The following is a 21,015-nucleotide window of genomic DNA, read 5'->3' on the forward strand; positions in this document are numbered from 1 at the left end:
AATCTCTATGTCTTAAATTGTCTATAAAATGAAGATAATTTTGCCCACTTTATATGGTTGTTGAGGTTTATGTCTTTTTTGTCAATGACAGTACTGGTGATCTGTAACAATCAGGCTGACTATCATTATACTTTTGGTCTATATTTCACGAGTCTTCAGTGATAACCACTATTGTAATTAGTCTTAAACTGGGCATGTTTTGGCTTCCTTCCCCAGGGACACTTCTTAATTTGCTATTCATTCTCTTGTCATAGCACTGTAGCAGTACACAATGATCGATCATTGCAATGTAACATATGGCAGCTCCAAAAGAAGTTGAGCCAACAGCACTCAGAATAAGTGAGTTTCTTAACGTAACACATGGCTGATAAAAAGGGAAAGATAAATGAAGCCCATAATTCCTTCACTGTTTGCACTTTCTGGTAGTGAGGCATACCAACTTGCTGAGTAGGATTTTAAATGAAATCCCCTTACAATTTGTCATAAAAAAAATTACCAGTTCTATAAAATAAAGTGAAAGCAACCTTTAAAAATGAAGTGTAACCAAGCACTACAATTAAATGAGATCACTTTCCTTTTAGGTTTGTTACTTTTGATCAGACTTTACGTAATGAGATTTGAAATTAAATTAAAAAATTCTCTGGTGCAGCAGAAAATATAAATGTAAAATGCTGTTAATGCTCTTTCACTACACAGTGACTACCATCATGGCTGTCATTGTGGTTGCTACTGGAGTTGCTAAAAAGCTAATTAGATGAAGCATTGTTTCCAGAAGGACTGTACACACATTACTGTATTTTTGTCTATCCTGTGGTCAACCAATTTAGAAGTTACTTAAGTGCTCTGGGTTTGAAAGTTTGACAGAACCGTAGAATTTATTGGTTTCCTGTTTCAACCTCGGTCAGCTATCATGAGAGGAAGCAGAGTGGAAAGCAGAGTTACAGACAGCATGGAAAACTGAAGACAAGGTAGGAAGTGCAAAAAAGCGAATATGACACAACTCTGCATAGAGAAAATGGGTGGGGAAAAGGGCAAAATGCTAAGAGATATTTCCATTATCTTCTACAAACTGTTTGTTCTTGCACATTCTTTGGCTTTATTATTCTGCTCTGACACAAAAATGTAGCCCTTGTGTTAGGTTGAGAAACATGCAATTTTCTGACTTCACAGATAAGAGATTTTGTGAACTTTGTCTCATTCAGCAAAACAGCAGAAAGTCTGAGAGATTTACAAGGGTTCAGAATCAAGGAAGTACCCCTTCTCTGCTTATGATATCATCAAGTAGGAACAAACAATACACATTACCTAGTAAGCTGCAAACATCTGGTAGGAGCTGTGGTCTGGGAAATTTCACATAGCAGGTAATTTTTTCATTTATGCTTTCATGAATATAGTGCAACATTAGGAGTACTGAGTTACAAATATTGAGGCTTAAGATGGGAGGGAGAGATATTTCATAAGGTGAATAAAATTTTAAAACTTAAGGGCATTTCTAGGCCTGTCCACAGATATATCATTCTCTTCCAGAGTTATTCTGTAAGATTTTTTTGAAATATTTTTCATGACAGATCCTGATAATTCATCTTAATGCAGCAGCATAAAAGAGACAAGACAGAGTTCAACTTAAATTAATTTTTTATTAAAAATTAATTGACTTTTAAGGCCAGAAGGGATCATTGTGATCATCTAATCTGACCTATCGCAAGCCATAAAATTTTAGCCAGTAATTTCTACTTTAAGACTGATACCTGCATATAAACTATACTTTCATATAGGTAATCTTTCTTTAAAGCAACCAAGTAGTGGAGATGCTGATGCATTCTTTGATAAGGTATTTCATTATCACAGATGAAGCAGCTCTCATTTGATGGGGTCATGACTGATGCAGCCAGTGGAAAACGACTCTTGAATTAGCAGTGGTTATTCTGATTGATGCATGGAATATGTTTATATGTGTGTGTGGACTCATCGACCACGCATTGCTGCCAACCAAGCTTAGTCTGCATTTTCTGGACTTTCAGAGCTAAAAGTGCTAGAAACAGTTCCAGAGCTTATGCATATACATATACGAATGCACCAAGCATGATGGGTCAAAAACTGTTGAAGATGTCACTAAAAGCATATACCTTAGTTCTAGAAAAGATTTCTATCAGCAAATCACTGAGTTCAGTGTGAATTGGATGCTGAAGTCTGTCTATACAAACCATTTCCTTTACAGGTTAATGCTTGTGTCTCCCTGTGGGAAATAATAGTTTTGGTGGGACAGTTGACCTACTGTTGACCCAGCTTTGAAGGCATCTGTGTTTATACCAGCATGTTATCCAAGTCCAATTGAAGTGGTGATCGTTGGCTTGGGAAGAGGGAGAATTTTTTGTCAAAAAAGCCCACCTAATTCATACAAAGCCTTATGTAGTCAGATGTAACTCAAGCTATGATATTTTTATTCATTTTCAATGACTGACTGCTGGCTTCTTTTTGACATTTAAGATCTCCAAATGCCAGCCACTTTAGTTGTGATCTGCAGCGGTTCTCGTCTCAGTGATTGAACTTCACTCTATTGAACATGGCTGCACATAAAGGGCTGCATCGAAACATGCTATTATATGTGTCAAGTTGGAAGGAGAAGGAAGTATTTTCCTCTGCTTTTTGTTTCCAGAGTATGATGCACAAACAACTCTTCTACCAATTGTTTCACTTCTTTCTTCTTTATTCCCTGGCAGGATAAACTTGGGCTTTGAGGACCGGGTTGACAAATAAGTGCAGCAACTAGGAAGCCACTAAGGCAGTTCAGTGTTATCATTGTATGACAGTGACAATGTTTGGAAGCTCCTGGTGATACTTTGTGTAGAATTCTCACCTTCCAGTTGTAAAAATGCAATAGGTAGCTCAACCACAAAGAGATTGCCCACTAGGCATTCAGAGACTTAAAGAAGAGCTCCTAATTTTTTTTTCCCCATTTATCACAGGAAGTGTGTGTGCACATGTTCAAACACCAGGTACAGACTTGATGGCTGCATTATATGTATAAGGCCCTTCTGTCCCTCTCACTGCTTTTTTTCCCCAGTAAATCTGACTTATATGGCCATGACAGTATGGGCTGTAATTCTGAAATGTCAGTTTGTTTTTTTTTTTTTTTTTAAATGCTGCTGGTCTTTAGATTGACCATACTTTTCATAGGTGATCATTAATTTCTTTAATATGAAGGCTTATTGTTATCCTCTTTACGCAGGTGGAGTGGTGCTCAGTGAAGGAGAGGTACAGTGAGATTATGATCCAAGTACCTGTTAATTTGTGTGTGGCATATGAGAAACTCAAGGCCTGTTTTTTCAGGGATTAACATTGATAGAAGCTGGACTTAAACATATTTGCTTTGGTCGTTTTTCAGAATCTGCATCCTCAGGTGGTACATCTGGAGGTGAGACTACTGCCAGTGACCAGCTGTTGGCCAGAGTGCCTCATCCCCTCTGATGGAGTGGGGTGGGAAATCTGTGTCAGAGCAGAGAAGGACTTTGCCAGGCCAGGCTTGAGTTAAAAAACCTTAACAAAGAGACCACATAACATCTCTTCCAGCATTTCCTGCCTGCCAGCACTTTCACTTTCTAGCACAAGTTTGACAGAGTTTATTACACCCCACAGACATCTTAGTCATGCCTAGATTTTTTTTGATAAATGAAAGAGATACTATCCTGTAGAAAAACAAAACAAACAAACACAAAAATCCCAAACCACTACATTAAAGGCAATAGTAATGCCAACAGAAATGTTGACTTCATGGTCAAAAGGAACAAAAATGGCTCATGTTTAACAGAGGTGTGGTAGCTGCAGAGCAATGCGTGTACCACAGTACTGTAGCCAAAGCTTTCTCATCCTTTCTAATACTGTAAATCCTACATTTTGGGAAATTGTAGATTCAATAGCAATTGCAATCTGGGAATTGTGGCCTTGTGTGTGTGTGTAGGGGTCAGCTGACCTCCTGAGTTAACCTGACTTTGGTAAAGCTGTGCTTGTGCTGTTGGTGCCACACACTTCCTAAACCCAGAAGGTGTACATGACCGGCTCCTCAGGAATGCAGGGCAAGCCATGAGAAGAATCAAGAGGCTGACACTGTAATGCAGAGGTAAGTGTTTTTGATCTACATTTCTGTCATGCAGCTCCAGCCACATTTTTGCTCTCTTTTCCCTTCCTCAGACTGTGTCAGGAGAATATTATGGTGTCTCAGCCTTAGAAAATATCCTCAAGGATACCATCAGCTAAAGTTTCTATGCCTTATAAAAAGTAGATGAACGGAAGTCCCAGAGCCACTTATTACTTTCTTTAATCCTTTGGAAACATAACTGCAAAATTTTTTTATCATTTATTTAAAATGTGCCTGTGAGTTAAATACAGCAACATCCCAGGAAAAGAAAAGAGCAGCAGTTGTTCAGACTTCCTTGGCACAGGGTTTTGTCCCTGAGCTTGACAGGACTTCCTTTAGGGATTAAAGCTTAGAGGAGGAAAGGATCAGTGTAATACACAGGAAAAAGTGACTTGAATACACCCTGTGCTTATGCAACATGAACAAAATACCTCCCTGCTATGAAAGACTCTCAATCTAAATAAAGAGAGAAGAATAAGCAGGATGATCTCCTTTGATTATCTCTGTCTCCTGTGGACAAAATAATGTGCAATTCTCATGGGGGTTGGTTGGCTTTCTAGATGGGCTCTGGTCTGCCTGTTTGAATGCACGGACTGAGGCTCCTTGGGCACTATTAAACTGGTGGAAATTAAGGACTTGATTAAAAAGAGCATGGACCTCCTGGAAGTTGACTGTAATTCACTTCCTTGCTGTGACTTTCAGTGCTGTCATAGGGGATTCAACAGAGGTGAGGTTGTACTGAAGGGTTTTGCCTGGGTTATCCTTGACCCTGTTTGACACTCTGAAGCATGCAAGACATGGTAAGTTCTTACAGGGTCCTGGAGAGTGAGACCATCAGGATCACAATATGTTTTGGACACACAAAGTCATAATTTCTGCCCTTCAGAAAAAAAGAACGTTGGAATTAGTTTAATAAAATAGGTTAAAAAATGAACTAGTGAATATTTTTTGCTTCACAAATGATATGTAAGCAAGGCAAAGCCATACTTTGATTTAAAGCCATATGACCATGCTTGCATAATATACAGTTTGAGCTATCTCACTTTGGATAAATCAGGGTTTAGTGGCACAATATTGCAACTATTTGTAAAGGCAGTCAAATGGCTTGAAGTCAGATCACGGACTTCTTAATCCCAAAAAATCTGTTAAAATGTGTGTTGAAATTTCACCCAAATGAAGGTTTCATCTCAAGCTGCATGTCCAGAGGATGCAGCAAAATCACACAGAAACACAGTCTGCCAAATCCTTTGGTCCATGTTTTTCTTGTGTTTGCTTGTGCTTGCTTTCCTTGTTTTCCCATGTTTGCCTCCTTGCCATCTCCCACACAATACCTCCTTCCATGGGGCATTACATAGTGATGCCTGACACTTGATCTACGATGTATATACACGTTTCTGGAGTGACATATCCCATGAGATACCCTGGCCCTTGAGGCAGGCTGAGTGCTGGCCACTCATTCTATTTTCCCAGCAAAAAAATTCAATTTTGCAGAAACACTGTTTTCTATTGAAAAATCATTTTGACAGCAATATTCCAAAGAGCCTCACCAGTCAGCTTTATGTGCAGGAAAATGAAGTTAATAATAGGACAAAGCTCACCTAGCGAACAGGGGAAAGAAATGTAAGCAGTGTGGCTCAGGACAGACTGCTGAGTATTGATTGTTTGGGATAAGAAACAAATAATAATAATAATCTGTTAGCCACAAGAGGAATAGATAGAATGCTCTCTTTTTGTAAGGATGTCTCCTGGAGCTGAGATGTAAAGCAGAGAAACCTTACAAGTGTCTGTCAACTAGCTCAACAGAAATAAGATGTATCTTCTGATAGCAGCAGCAGACTGTCAGCTGTGTGACAGGCTCTGAATAAATTGCTATTTTCCAAAGGTTTCTTCAAGAACAGAAACATAAAAGCAAAAGAGAAGAATACAAACAAAAATCCTCCACACACAGTCTCCTTATCACCTGTGCCTGATTTTTAAGTGGGAAATACTACTTCTGAATAAATGTACTTCTGTGTCTGATGTCTCTTAGAATCTCTGAATTTATTATCAGTACCTCTGCAAGCTGACCAAGCCCAACAGCAAAGGCTAGACCCTGCTCTTCACTCTTGGATACGTGTCATTTCTTCTGGGTCATCCACAGCATGGGGGAAAGAATAAACTAGTAACAGCCTGAGCCCTGGAAGGAGGGTAAAGCTGACCTCATTTGTGCAGAATTTCTTTTTGACTGGACCTCCAAGGAGGTTAAAAGGATTAATAAATTACAAAGCTGTTGGGTCCCACAAGACGAAATGCTGGAAGAAGTGGGATCATAACTCACATTACCCTTGCTCTGTTTCTATAACCAGGCTCTTGCTTAGCTTTTCCTTCTTATGTCTTCTGCCTCCTCATGCAGGGTTCAAACTTCTTGTACATTTTTATCCCTTTCCACCAACTTCTTGTCTTGAGGCTGTCTGTCAATGCATGCCTGAGATCCTGGTCAAACCTCTGATATCCCTTTCTTGTCACCACTCGCACTGATCTCCTTACCTGACCTTTTCCAGGCTGTTTCCCCTCACATCGTTCCAGACCCAGTCTCCTCGTCCTCCTCCACTCGGCTTGCTGGTTCCTGTACTGCAGGCTCAATAATAACACACAAGGACTGTGAGCTGGAAACACTGATCGTGGAGAATCATTTCAAGAGCTGCTGTTACATGTGCTGCAAGTGAACAGGAGAACCCTCTGCCATCTCCTCCACGCTGATTTTTCTCCACTGTTGATATTTTTAGTTCTAGTGTCAGTGGTGTGCAGATACAGAGCTATCCCCAAGCAACTAGTTTTGGCATTGAATGCAGTTTAATCATGTCAGCAGAGATTTCCCAGCTTGATTAGCCTGTCAGTTAGTTTAGACAGACTGCCAGAAAAATGGGGCCATACTGCCTCCCACACCCAAGCTGGGCTACTGAGAGCTAGCTCAGGTAGACCCACAAAGGGCTCAATTTGTTCAGTTTGAACACCAACTCTGCCTTCAGAGCTTGGCAATTTGTTTTCTTTCCATGACACCTGAAAAGGGCACTTACAGGGTAAAAGTGGAAAGTCTCCCTGTTTTAGTCTCTAATGTCCAGTCTGTATTATCCCACAGCAATAGCTGAAGGGCAAACCTTCCTCATTTTCAGGCTGCAGCATTGTCAGCAGGGCAAGAAATCCCTCCTCTTCTTTGGCCTTTGTATCCAAGACTTATTGCATTAAGTACAGCCTGTGTTCTGCTCTGCAGTTGGAAGTGCTGGGTATGCTGTTTGGATGCAAGTTTCTCAATGACCAGGTTAACCTTTCGTCTTCTGAACTGGCATAAGGCACAAGCTGACTGACAATGCCGTGGCAATAATCTCAGAAGTGCGTTGGGTTACCCACATTTACCCACCGAGTTGCTGAATGACAGGCAGCAAATCACTTCCTCGCTGGTGCCTCAGTTTCTCTTGCCCTGCACCGGAGGTTTACAGCTGTACCACTCCCTGGGACACCCTGCAGCTGAGCACTGCTGAGATGGGAAACAGCAGCTCAGGGCAGGTATGTAAAAATCCTCTGGTAATTCACAACAAAGAGGACATTTAAAGGTATTTTTGCATTTTCCCTGTGTTGGGTTGTAATTTGTATCTGTAGGAAAGTAAGATATAACAGTATCTGGTTCTCTAATCAGTATTGTGGGTATAGGCAGTCCTCATTCTGGCAAGTGCCTGTGGAAGGTGTACATCTGCTGTGAGCACAGACAGAGCACCAGAAATGTGTCCAAGTGGGATGAGATGTGGTTTCAAAAGCAGATGCATGGTGGGAACCTGTCTTTTGCTTCTAATAGTTTTGGAGTCAAGAACCATCTGTGACTCCAGTTAGAATGACAACGAAAGAAGAAAAAAAAAAAGAAAGGAGAGGGAACAGGAATTAAAACTGTAAAAACTCTTAAAAACATTTATCTGACAGCCTGTTAATCATTTATCTGCCACCAAGTGACGACTTGCACGTCCTTTTCCTACGTTTAATGCTTAAGTCCAATAGTGAAAGTTGCTTTATTTTTCTTTTGTGTGTGAAAGTTGCTTTATTTTTCTTTTGTGTATGGACTTAAAAGGGATACTAAAACCTCCTCATGTGACTGTGGAATCACAGAGTTGTTCATTTTACTTTTGTCTGCACGTGTGTGTGTGTGTGTGTGTGTGTGCTGAAAACAAACAAAAAACAAAGACAAAACTCATCAGTTAGGATTGTATTACTACATAATTTAATAGTGTATTGGGGTTAAGGGTGTCTGAAGAACTGTAGCATAGCACTTTTTATTCTGATTTCTATTAGATTTGCTGTCCATCCTCAGCTTCTAAAATTAAATGATTTCACAACTTGTGTATTTCCTAAGGGTCTGTCCAATTTTGGTTTTCAATGTTATTTTGGCACTGCTGCTTTATTGCCTATTTTATATGGGAAATAATGACAGGCTGGCCTCAACAGTGATCAGTGGCAAGACTCCTAGTGATTTCAAGTTGCAACAGAGTTTAGCTTAATGAATTCAATAACTTTTAGCATGTCTCAGATGTCTGGTAGTGCTATTATTAATCAGTCTGCTGCCAGCTGCTTGGACAATAGCTCCTTGTTCTTCATAGCCTGTTGCTTAATCAAGAAAGTATTGTTGCCTGAGAACTTGGCAAGGACTTTAAGCCAGATTCAGATTTCATTTACTTCTGTGTGAACTTTGAGAAATGGTGTGGACATTAGTGGTGTTGTTCTGGGTTTGCATCTGTATAAATTTGATCAGTATATGGCTCTTCTGTTTTTAAAATTTGTCTCAAGACATTTGTCACATTCACAGGGAGCTTTTACAGCGAGCTCTCTAGCACTAAAAAAACCTCTTTGCTGTGGGTGCATGCATGTGTGTGGATGTGCATGTGTTTGTGCATGTTGCATAGAGCACTAAATCTTACCCTTTTCACTCGCCTGGTCCCTATGGGCCAACACAATACTAATTACCTTGGAAAATGATTGATGTTTGTGTTAAGGCCAATATGCAGGGGGAATGTGTGTTATAATTCTCCATTCTTTAATTTATCTCCTGTTAACAGCTGATTGCTGCCTTGCACAGGGGATTGTGAAAAGCTTTACCAAAGAAAATATTTGGATACATGCAAATTTGAATCACAATTGCATGATTGAAAGGTCTTTTATTTTGTTCAGCTTTTTGTTTTTTATTTCCCCACAATATTATTTGATTGCATTCATGTTGGCCAATCTGAGAGAGACCTTTCAGAGAGCTGCCAAGTGGATGGGAAATGGCTATGAAAGTGCAACCAAGTGAAGAGGTGAATTAAGTCTGTTAAAACATTTAAACAGCCAGTGGTGAAAAAAAAATAACTGTCCATTTAATCCTTCATGCTGGTGAGCACACACTGCAGGTCAAATAATATTAAAAAACAGAGTTCACTTATACATACAGGACTATATTATTTCTGTCCCTAATATCCAACACAGCTCTCTGTTAAGTTTTGATTATAAAGGTGGGATGTTAGATGTGGTGTCACCAGCTCACTCTGTTGCTAACAGGAAGAGGGAGAAAGGAGTTAACTGGACTCTGTCTCCTTGAACTTCCAAACTTTGCACAGTCCCCTTCCTTCCTAAACCCACTAGCCACCTGTTTCTTGATCTGTCTGGAAACTCTATTAACTGTTCCTCTAAAGCCTGTAAATTCTCACAAGGTGCTACCTTTATCATACAGAAACAAAGAGAAGGCGCATAGAAGAATCAGAAGTTTTACTCATCAAAAAACTTGGATGAATTCAAGTTCATGCCTCCAGGCCAGTCAGAAGATCCTTAACTGCTCAGACCACACCGAGCAATAGCATGCAGGTCTGGTTTTACCAAGTAAGAGTGTAGTCAGGTCTGGGTGATAAAACAGTATCTTTTTGCTGAAATAGAGCCTTGAAGCTATTTTGGCCTTCACACAAGGAGGCCTGGATCTTTCTGTCTGGTTATTGGATATATATTATTTTGTTTGAAGGGTCAGAAGACAAGGGCAGAAAGCTAATATTTTTGCTTTTAGTGGTTTTCTGTATTTCAAAGCATTAAGAAAACAACCTGTTATCCCTCCAACTTTTCAATGAACATAGAATCTCTTTCATCATTCCTCTCCCTTGAGCAACTAGTCTGAAATGATTTTGGTTCACAGAAAAAAAAAGCATGAGGGATTACAAAGAGTATCACTGAAGTGATCCAGTGGCAAAACTTACAGCCCTATCCACGGTTCACCCAACTGTAAGTGGATCATTCAGGCAGATGAATCAAATGTATCCAAAATCCAGGACACATCCTGTCAGCTCCAGTAGATGAGGTGGACAGTGACACCTGCCCAGTGGGCCACCTAGACCTGAACACACTTCAGATCAAAACTACACAGTTATCACTTCCACATCAAATGCACCTATAATTACTTTATAGTGCAACGACATTAGAGAGCAAATTTAGTATTATGAACAACAGTGGTGTGTGCTATGCTTTAGCTATTGGGCTGAATCCTGTAAATGTTCCACATGAGAAAATCTCATTATAATTAATGGCAGTATTTTTGTTATAAACATATTTACTACTCTCTTGTGGTTGACATTTTTTAAAGTGTTTCACTTTGGTTTTGCTGTTCAGTAGTAAGGATTTTCTTTTCCAAAACTGTTCACATGGAGGTGATGGAGTTACACAAATGTTTTAAATAAATAAGCTTTTCATAGCAACAGAACAGCATAGAATCAAAAAAGACAAGTGGTACCAGCTTTGTGGATTTAACAGCTAACCTAATTCTTTTGCTTGCTCACCAGGCTGGCCTCTACCATTTCAATCTCTTCTCTCTTTTTCAGTTAGTCATATTTAAGGTGCTTTGTTTCCTCTTGCTACCTTTCTGTGGCTCTTTAGGGGTGCCTCATGGAGTTTCAGGGTTGGTTCTGTGCTTATTATACATCTGATAATCCTTTATCTTTTTGGAAAATGTCAATTAGTTCTACTGAAGCTGCTCTTGAGGAAATGACCTTTTAATGAATTTACTATCCTCACTCCCACAAAAAAGTCCTGAATTAGCCCTAGCCTCTTCTTTTCTATTTTTTAAATAAAAAAGTTCAATGTTTAGGTCAAAAATTCAGTCACAACTGAATTTTTCAGTTAATGTAAAAAATGGTAAATCTTAAAAATTACAGATTTAGAAAAAACTTTTTTCTTAACCAATACAATTTAAGAGTTTTACATCACTTGCATACAAATTTTTGTGGCTCTTCCAATTTTAGAGTAATAAAATAGAAAGTACTTTTATTATTATGCATGTTAGAAATATTAATAACTAAATTCTGCTTAGTTATTCACGGGACTATTTCCTTCTGACTGCACAGAAATGCAATGACAGTTTCTCATTGCTTCAGTCTTTAAACTGTATTTTTGTTTTAGGAATGACATAAGTCACAACTATTACTACTTGTCTTGTTTTCTCAGATGTATCATTTTGTACTTTTTCCTACCTGTGTAATTAATAGTCAACATACACCAGTGAATATGTTTACTGCCAATGACTTTGAGGTGAAATAGTTTATATCTCCTGCAGAACAGATATTATGTTATTCAGTTCTGAAAACCAAGTGACTTCAGGAGAATAAGAAGATGGGTGGGAAACATATTTTCCAATAGATACAAATCCAAATATCTAAGTGGAACATGTACAAGGTCTCCTGAGAGATATTTATATTATAGCTACAGGAGGAAAAGCAATAAAGGGAACACTTTAGCGGTGTTGAAACAATCTGTCACAGAACAGACAGGAGGCTCTTGGCATACCTGCAGATATGTTTCCTTCATCTACTCATGTAATTCCCAGGATCCTCCTCCTCCTCTATGCTATTGATTTCTGTACTATTTCTTTGATAGATACAGGCAACTCATGATACTCTGTCATTGCATGTTTATAACCTTGTCGTTTCAGCATGGCAGAGAGTTATATTCAAGATGAGGGTGAATGGAAAGGTAAATGGTTAATTGTATTGAATAGAATCCAACTAATGTCTGATAAAATGATGCCTCCTTGATTCATGACATTCAATCATAGTAGAGAGATATTTCCTAACTTCAACAGGCATTAGCTGTATTTCTTCAATCTGTCCTTCCACAAAACTGAAAACTGTGGGTTTTAGTCACTTTGTATTAACATGTAATTGAACAATACTGTGCTTATTTCAACTAGCTATTTACTTATTTTCCTAATCATTCACATCTATTTTTTTCAGCAGCTCAGTAGACTAGAAACAGGAACATAAAGCAGCTGTGGTATCTTGCATTTGTTTTGTTACTATAAAAGGTGCAGTGGGTTTTTTTGTTTTTTTTTTTTTTTAAAGGCTGTGACTGTAAATATGAAAAACTTTTTGAATCTGTGCTGTGCTAACATTTAAGGCTGCAGATAATATGGGGAAACACCTACCCATGTGGAGATTGTGCTGTGTTCAGCTTCTGCAGAGCTGATTGTAAACTTTGAATTTTTCTGGAGGATGAAAGTGTTGAAAACAAGTTTCTTTACAAACATCTCAGAGAACTTAAAACTTGGTATATGTTGCCAAAGCATTTTTTTGTATGTTTTTTTAATTTTTTTTTCTTTCCAAAGATCTGATTAACAGGAAATATCAGGGAATATAAAAGCATTTGCCACTTTTCACAAGCTCATATAGAATTTTGGTTTTGCTGATAAAGAAATCAAAGCAAATCAGATCCAAAAGACTATACTTTTCAGTGTACATGAGATAAGCACTAAATTTCCACAAGAACAATCCAGGTCAGCCATTAGGTAAAAAAATAACCAAAACAAAGTAATAAAGGGAGTGCAGCACTAGAATGGATTGCCTAAAGATGTGGTGCTTACATCCTTGGAGGCCTTGATTAGGCAAACATCTGTTGGTACTGATGCAAGTATACATGATCCCCCTGTGAGCAGGAGAATAGATGATCTTATGAGGGCTTCTACCGCCACATTGTTTCTATATCTATGGTAAATATTTCTGTTCCTAATTCTGAGGCACCTCAGAATACAAACTGAAATACAAAGTAATCTAAAGCAGTTTAGGGAGTTTTGTCTTTTAAGGCCCAGGTATAGGCATCTAATACAGCTACTGAAAGCCATTTAGGTCTGCAAGCCAAAATCATGGTTTTCAAATCTCTGCTTCAGCTGCAGTCTAGCTTTCAAGTACCTAACTTAAGTGTATGATATTAAAGGTCCCTGCAGCACCTCAGTGTTGACTCCTGTGGATGCTCAAAGGGTTTTCTACATAAGTGAGTGTGGCAGCGTGGTGTCAGCTTGTCCCCAGTGCCTGCTGTCTGCCATGTGCAAGGTGCTCCCCCCAACCACGTGTGAGTGATATTCTCATGCCACGCTTACCATCCCCGGCTCAACACAAGGTATGGTGATACATGCTGTTTCTCTATAAAGCCTAGCCAGAGAAGAAGACATGATGTTGCTCTGTTGAGAAAAACAAAATATTTATGGCTCTGAACAGCACAGCAAAAAGAGTGGTAGGTCAAGCCATGTTCATACAGAGTGTTAGTGGGGCTTTAGATGTTCTTCTCGTGAAGGATGATGTGTTTGGACATCAGAGTGATACCAAAGATATATGACTTGCTAGTGGCAAAACTAATGTCATTTTTTCTGGGCAACAGTCTGAAGGATCTGGCCAAGCTTGCCACTTGCTTAATGCTCCCTGTTGAGAGGGTCTGCAAGGAGGTGATGGCTGGTGCTGGAGAGGCTGGAGGGAGAGAGGTGTGTTATGCAGAGCTGGCATGGGGCAGCACGAAGGATTGCCAGGGCTGGGAAGGTGGGATTGTATCTGGGAGAGCCCTGTGAAAAGGGGTGTAATAGCAGAGAGAGAAATGGCCGTCCTCTGCCTTCAACATAGGATATTCCTGTCCTACCTCCCTAAATTAACAGAATAAGGGCACAGAGGATTATTTTTTCCTCACCTGGAAGTTCTTCAAAGAGCTAGTACAATTTGTGTGCTTAAAGGATCAGAGGACTTCCTCCTAACAGGACAGGTGCTTAATAACACTGGCGGAGTACAGCTGCAGTGATTCATCTTCAGCTAACTAGATCCATCCAGAGAAGTGGCAGTCTGGATGTCACCTGGAAAACAAGCCTGCAGGGCAAATGACTAGGCTGATTGCTAGTGCTGAGCTCCATGCTGTCACTGGTAAATGGCTGCCAACTCCCAAACTGACTAATTTAAGGCAAATTTGGATATAACTGCCCTAGTCCAGTGAGTAGCATGAAGACATACACTGCAGGGTACATCATCTCACCAGATGAGAACAGGATCGGTTGACTGCTAGGTAGAAAACAACCAGCCAACACATCTGTATGCCTTTACTACATCTGCCTCTTTAAACATTCAAATACAAGTTATTAATATTATTGAAGTTATTAGAGCAAGCACTGTGTACTTGGACAAGAGAAAGAAACAAGATTCAATTTCCCACTCCGTTGAGAAAGTCGAGTAATAATTTGAACTTTTTAGTTTCTTATCATACTTATAATCTCAACTTGGCAGGAGCTAGGGGAATGATAGATTTCAGAAGCTTTGTTTTGGGAAAACTGCTCTCAGCTCCTCTCCTTTCCTGCAAACACACACTGTTAGCTTCTAAAGACACCTAGGGCCATTACTCATTTTTCAGCTATATAAGGCTATGTAGTCCGTAATATACTTAAGACACCTTAATCTGTCAGATGGTAAATTTAACTTTAAAATTAACATAATGCATTAACATAAAAACTTGACCTTCTGTCTCAAAATGTACGACGTAAAAGATGTGATTGTGCTAATATCTTTTAAGGATATCAGCTACTTAAACATCTTTATTACCTTGTCTGTACATACCTCAAACTAACATATTAACACATTACTCGTTTTATTGTTTTATTATCCCATTAATAAAACTATAAGCCCTCTCATGTTAAAGTCCTACATTTATTTCTGTTACATAAACCCACAAGACTCTTAATGAGATTGGCCTTTCAGGAGCTAATTTGTCTTTTATTTGCAGTGATAAGATTGGAATGCACATGCCCAAGCTTCATAACTGAGATTAATCTCCAGTTTTAGACATTTTAGGCTGCTCTATGCAATCAGATGGCCATCAGTGATTTGGCATTTCTGTATTTGTTGTCTGTATCTATCAGGTTTTCTAAGGTCCCTAAAGTCAATGGTCTTCTTTCACACATATCAGACTTTTCACGCATACCATTCTCATGCCTGTATGTCTAAACACGCTTGCCCAGGCCTCACTGCAAGATGTGTCATGCCAAGTTCTTGCCCTTGTCATCTACCAAGCTCTTACATGTGTCTGGACCATGACTAGCTCACATTGGCATGTTTAAACCAAAGATCTGGAAGAGGGAACAAGGCTTCACCCTTGATAACAAAGCACCAGTCTCAGATGCACAGTTGTCCTTCTGGCCCCTGGCCATCAGTACGGGTGAAAAGAAACAAGAGACAAGGACTTCAATGGGACTTACCTGGTCATCTCCCTCAAGGTAAGCAATGAAATAATGATCTTGTTCACTTGCTGTTGCCAATGCCTACCTACTGGTTAGCCTCAATGAGTCAATATTCTCCTGAAATCTGCGATATATTTGTATAATAGATGCTTAAAGGATGCTCAGAAATTCATTAACTTCTCCATGGACATCAGAACATGAATCCAGGTCACTGCATGCCTGCTGTTTTTCAGTTGATAATCTCAGGTTCAGATTCCCCACAGCAATGTCAGCACTCACCTGTGGGCTGCTGTCACAAACATGCATGATATACCTCTCTCTTGGGCTGCTCTTGACTTTTCTTTTGACATTGGAATCAATATATAAACTGCCCCGTCTTTTTCTTTTGTCCTTTATTTTTAACTGAAAATTAGGGCTACTATCTCAGTTCCTGATTCCTTTTGTGTCATCTACAACCCTCAGTGCTTAGAGAGACATCTCTAGAGGGCAATACATGTAGGTAAGAAACTTCATCTGTAGCTACCTTGGATTTCTAGAACATGCTGTTCAGAGACACCAAACATCCACTATGTCCATCTGCCTGCAGTGCAGGCTCTCTTCTGAAAAGAAGCATTTCAAGTTGGATGACAGTATCCTAAAAGTTTTCCACCATGTATCTGAAAGGTCTACATTGGTCTTTAAGGGTATCTGTAGGAATAACAGCTTTGATCATATGTAGAAAAGTGTTTCTGTCCTAAGCATAAATACAGGCATTTCACAGGAGCTTGCAGGAAAGAATAGAATAATCTCATAACGCAGATTGATGCTGAAACAAGGCAGCTCAGGGAAATGGGGAGCATTTCAAAATTATAAATAATTATATTAAAACAATAATATATGTTTAAGTGTTTTTGTTTAGTTTATTGATCTTTGTGTATCCCAAGAATAACAAGTTATATTACTTTCAAAATAGAAAAAAAAAAATCTGTTTTAAAGCAGCAACCAGAAAATGTAGAAGATTCACTTTTTTGACCTGACCGCCTCTGTGGTGTGTTTCTGTAGAATTATTATAGCAGAGATTGGATTACTTTTTACATGAATAGCTTTATATCCGGTGATTCTGTACATTCATCCATTCATCTTTTGAATAATTACTATGTTTGTAAATAAGCAGCAAGATTAATAAAATATAAACTGGAGAATAAAACATGATATATCACAAAGATAAAACAACAAAAAGTATTTATAGTCCCTTTTAAGGAAGGGGTTCTGCCTAAGGATTTAATCTTTAATTAAATTTATGTATTTTATTTATAGTTCATTTTATTATTTTTTCCAGAACATGCTGACACAGCAGTGGTTTTACTAACAGAATCTATGGTATTGCTATAATAAATATTATGGCAAAAAACCCCCTCTGGACTATTTCCCTAAGCGTTAGCATTTTGAGAGTGCATTTGGCTTTGGCCACGGTGAATTCATGCATTGTATATTTGATTGTAAAATCACCATTGTTAATATATATGGCCTTAATGGGTCTTGAACTGGCAGAGAAGAAACAAAGGCAGAGCTAACAAACAAGGAGAGAAATAAATGTATTTTGGCACAGAGCAGAGCTACAGCCAGCAGCTCACCAAACTTTTATTGTCCTGTGACTGAAATAATGTTTCTTAGGTGGTGTTTTTTGTGGCTTTTGTTGTCTTTTTAATTATTTTTATTTTAAGTTTTTAAAAATTTTAACATTAACTCGTTTGCTAGCCTGTCACATATTTGTTTTTGCTAGGTCTTCCGTCATTACCTCTTTTCCACCATCAGCTATGAAGGCGCTTAAGTGAAGCAAATTTTGGGGCTGAGGAAGGTACAGGAAGAAGGTGGGTTAGCAAAAAACAAACAAAAAGTGCCTTTGCCTTTGTCTCTGAAGGGCCAAGCACTGAGGAAGAAATGCTCCCTGGATGACAGAATGTAGACTAGGATGAGATTCGTAAGCAGCTTTATAAGCTATGTGACTACCTCATTTAACAACTGTACATGAAAAGATTTTACTAAGTAACATCTTCAGACTTCATGTCACTGTTTTTTTCTCCTTTGTGGAGCTTCCCTGTAAGGTCCCAGACAACTACTGTTACTGGATAGAAGGATGATGAGGGTGGCAGAATGCAATACATGAGTAGGAGAAAGGGCAGGTTTATCTTGTATATAGGTGGGATCCATCTCTCCTTATAGAACAAACATTTTGAACAATTAGATATGAGATGAAGACAAAGGCTAAAAACAAAGGACTAATGTTTCACAGAGTGATGCTGAGAACAGAAGAGAATTTTTATGAAGGAAGGTACAGTTTACTTGATTTTGGGACAGTTTATCATAGTGGAATAGAGATAAGAGGCAGTAAGCAAAAGAGTAGTAGCACTGGGAGAATTGCATGGAGCACATTACTAAACTTCCCCTCTTTTTTTCCCGAAAAATACCACAACCAAAGGAGAGTTTCCTAAATGAATTGGGAAACAGTGCACTTGTATAGGACTACATGTCAATTTTTTGTACAGAGAGACAAGAGACAGTTTCTTTCTGTCTTGATAGGATGAATGAGTGTTGATCAAATGCTAATCAAAGTTGTGAGACTAAGAGATTCTATGAGTAGGTTTTGAATACCATCAAAACACTCACACACTTCTCAAACAGCACAGCTTAAACTCAGACTTCTCTCTTCTAAATGGTAGCAAGAAGGAGAATTTGGATAAACAAAGTTTTTTAGCCAAACAACATGATTTCCAAGGCATTAACTTTCTTTTGTCTTCAAGAAAGCAGTTTTTTCATTGCCACTTCAACTCTCTTTAACCCAGTTATCTAGAGTGTTGTAGAAAAATATTTTAATTTACCACAGCTGACTCAAAGTACTAAAATTGATACCATATCCCTGCAGTTAGGGCAAACAGCTGAGGATTTTCTTGAACAGCAAGAGAGAGAAAGGGGAAAAGAAAACTAATAGAAAGTAAACTGGCACTTTCTTATCAATGTGTTTCAGGTGAAATTAAATCTGTACAACTGGACTTTAAGGAAGCAAAAAAAAAGGTGACAGATGGTTTAGATATGGATGATCTTGATGTGAGAAGGGTAAATTAGGTGGTTTCATGATCTTGCAGGTCTATTTTGTACAGTTCTACAAAATTATGGTGAAATATAGCTACTCATGTGCTTGGAAATCCTGACAAGGTGGCAGTACAGTTGATAGGAGGGCTTGTTTTGATTATTTCTTTTTATTATCTGCTTGCAATTCTCAATACTAGACATATGAATTTAGCTGAAATAGTTTCAGCAGTGCTGTATGATACTGTATGACAAGTTTTTAATACGTCTGAAAACCTAAAAGATAGGGAAGAAAATATAAGAAAATCTTATGTTTCTTGAACCACAAAATACTGGGAAGAGGTGGAGAAAGCAGTAGGTGGTGGTGCAGTAATTAGAGACAGAGGTCTGTTTTTTCTTCCTCTACTGATGTATTTTATGAATGTAAGATATTTTACTGACTGTATCTTGGAAGAAAACTCAAGTGCACTCTGTCAAGACAGAGGCAGAACCTGGGCAGATTATTAAAAAATATGTCTAAGCACAGTTGGATACTATCTGATCAAAGTGACAGATAAACAGACAAAAAGGAGAGCCAGAAAGTTGAGAAGAAAGGGGTAAGATTGCATTCTTAATGATTTTTTCCACAAGGAACATTCCCTGGGATAGAACGGGAATGATCCATATGAATAGAAACAGAATGACTAAGCAGAGCCTACACTCAAAACCAAACTTATCTCATTCAGGTACTTTGAACAAAAGGCCACAGTCAGAGGCCTGGGGGCAGGATTTGGGAGCACCAGGACACAAATCTCTGACCCAGCTGTGCACCACCACCTAACTTGTCCACTTTTGAAGCAATGACGGTTAATCCCTCGGTCCTTCCAGCAAAGCCCCGGTATCACCAACTAGGATCAGTAGGAGCCAGAAGTGCGTGAAATTCCTCAAGAAGAACAGAACAGAACAGGTCCCCATTGCAAAACATTTGGTAACATGACCTGTAGAGCTCAGAGGAATGAAACCACGCTTTTCTCTCAGCCCTCACAGGAGGTCTCTTCCTCGTCCTCATCATGAAGCAGCCATTCAAGGGTCAGGTGGAGCAAGCTCTTAATGAGTGTCCTCTGTTGGCTGTGGGGGACTGAGCAGTGAGAAAATAAGAAATTAAAAGAAAAATATTGCTTTGAAAAAAACAGAGATTGCATAATTCATTTTTGCAATGAGAAAATGGAGCTGTTAGCAGCTTTTAATTTGCCTTGACTCATTATAACCGTCCGTGTGCTTTGGTCAAAGTTCATAGAAATTGATATATTTCTGTAATTTTTTTATGGACTGGCATTTTCTGATACAGAAAAAAAAAACCCAATTAGTTTTATCAGAAAGTGGCATCAACTCTTGTGGGAAACTTTTTTTTTTTCTATATTCTTCTTTTCTTCTATATTCTTCTTTTCTTATTCTATAATCTTTCTTTTCTATATTCTTCTATATGGGGATTTTATTATGTGGTCTATTGTTATTCAGAAACAATAGCAAAACTTTAAATGTTTTCAGTTGAGAGTCTGGCCTCCCACACTTTCTTTTTGAATGCAAGCTACTACAGACTGGTTCTCTGAAACATTGTGCTTGTTCCTTTTTGCCTTATTTAGGTTTAAGAAGCATTTGTCAAGCAAGCAGCTCAACTCTACCTCTTGCTGATGGCAAGTATTGTCTGTAGGTTTTGCTTTCCTGCTATGCACAGCAACTGGTACTGAACCTTCACCCCAATGGTAACTTGACTGACAGCAATGGAGAAAAAGATCTATACAAGTATTTGAAAAGAAATACAACCAAATCTGGATACTTGAGAAGGGGAAGAAATAGCAAAACATTCCAGATTTATGAGGGCCCATTAGGGGTAATGCAAAGGTTTGCATGAACAGTTATATAATTTAGTGACTCTCATGTGATATTCTGCATTATATTTACAATAGAAAGAGTGAACTGCACCCAACCGTATTAAACAGAACTATTTTTTATCATGGGTTGCTGGTGACAATATTACTCCAACAGCTTGTGCATGTCATCGGAACCCAGAGGTAAAAAAATATAGCACTCTTTGGGTGTATTTTACTATTTCACAATAGTTGAATATCATGACACCTAATGAAAATTTACATTAGGCAGACACCTAGTGTAAATGTCACACTTTTTTGGTCTTACACCCTCTCTTGGCTGGCTCAGTATACCTGCCCTGACATTTTGGAAAATATAATTTTTGATGAATTCTTATGAAATTAAAATATCTAAGGTGTTTTGAAGTATTTTCAGCAGGAAAATAATTAATAAC

The 21,015-nt window shown here is 38.6% G+C and overlaps 1 long non-coding RNA gene across 1 annotated transcript; it reads left to right on the forward strand.

The window, feature by feature from the left end:
* The first annotated feature begins 937 nt into the window (after window positions 1-937).
* Window positions 938-20,832, forward strand: LOC135579550 (uncharacterized). The gene is made up of 3 exons (XR_010472831.1): window positions 938-15,683; window positions 17,410-17,497; window positions 20,336-20,832. It is a non-coding gene; the product is annotated as an uncharacterized LOC135579550 (long non-coding RNA).
* Window positions 20,833-21,015: the final 183 nt, after the last annotated feature.

This window comes from Columba livia, chromosome 5, assembly GCF_036013475.1.
Source record: "Columba livia isolate bColLiv1 breed racing homer chromosome 5, bColLiv1.pat.W.v2, whole genome shotgun sequence".
NCBI classification, from domain to species: Eukaryota; Metazoa; Chordata; class Aves; order Columbiformes; family Columbidae; genus Columba; species Columba livia.